The following is a 1183-nucleotide window of genomic DNA, read 5'->3' on the forward strand; positions in this document are numbered from 1 at the left end:
CCGAGTGCTGGGATTAAAGGTGTGTGCCACCACGCCCGGCAAGTGAGTTCTTTTGTGGTTGGATTACCTCACTCAGGATGATATCCTCCAGATACATCCATTTGCCTAAGAATTTCATAAATTCATTGTTTTTAATAGCTGTGGTACATTGTGTAAATGTACCACATTTTCTGTATCCATTCCTCTGTTGAGGGATATCTGGGTTATTTCCAGCTTCTGGCTATTATAAATAGGGCAGCTATGAACATAGTGAAGTATGTGTCCTTATTAGTAGTTGGAATATCTTCTGCGTATATACCTAGAAAAGGTACTGCTGGATCTGCCGGTAGTACTATATCCAGTTTTCTGAGGAATCACCAGACTGATTTCCAGAGTGGTTGTNCAAGCTTGCAATTCCACCAGCAATGGAGGAGTGTTCCTCTTTCTCCACATCCTAGCCAGCATCTGCTGTCCCCTGAATTTTTGATCTTAGCAATTCTGACTGGTGTGAGGTAGAATCTCAGGGTTGTTTTGATTTTCATTTCCATGATGATTATTCCAGATGAATTTGCAAACTGCCCTTTCTAACTAAGTGAAGAAGTGAATTGGAATTTTGATTGGGATTGCATTGAATCTGTAGTTTGTTTTTGGCAGGATGGTAATTTTTACTGTATTAATCCTGCCAATCCATGAGCATGGGAGATGTTTCCATAATTTGAGATCTTCAATTACTTTCTTCAAAGACTTGAAGTTTTTTGTCATACAGAATTTTCACCTCCTTAGTTAGAGTCACACCAAGGTATTTTATATTTTTTGGGACTATTGTGAAGGGTGTTGTTTCCTTAATTTCTTTCTCAGCCCGTTTATCGTTCGTGTAGAGGAAGGCTACTAATTTATTTGAGTTAGTTTTAAATTCAGCTACTGCACTGAAGCTGTTTATCAGGATTTGGAGTTCTCTGGTGGACTTTTTAGGGTCACTTACTTATACCATCATATCATCGGCAAATAATGATATTTTGACTTCTTCCTTACCAAATTGTATCCCCTTGATCTCCTTTTGCTGTCAAATTGCTCGGGGTAAGACTTCAAGTACTATATTAAATAGGAAGGGAGAAATTGGGCAGCCTTGTCTAGTCCCTGATTTTAGTGGGAGTGCTTCGAGTTTCTCTCCATTGACTTTGATGTTGGCTACTGGTTTGCTGTA

The sequence above is a fragment of the Mus pahari genome, chromosome 5 (assembly GCF_900095145.1).
Source record: "Mus pahari chromosome 5, PAHARI_EIJ_v1.1, whole genome shotgun sequence".
Taxonomy (NCBI): domain Eukaryota; kingdom Metazoa; phylum Chordata; class Mammalia; order Rodentia; family Muridae; genus Mus; species Mus pahari.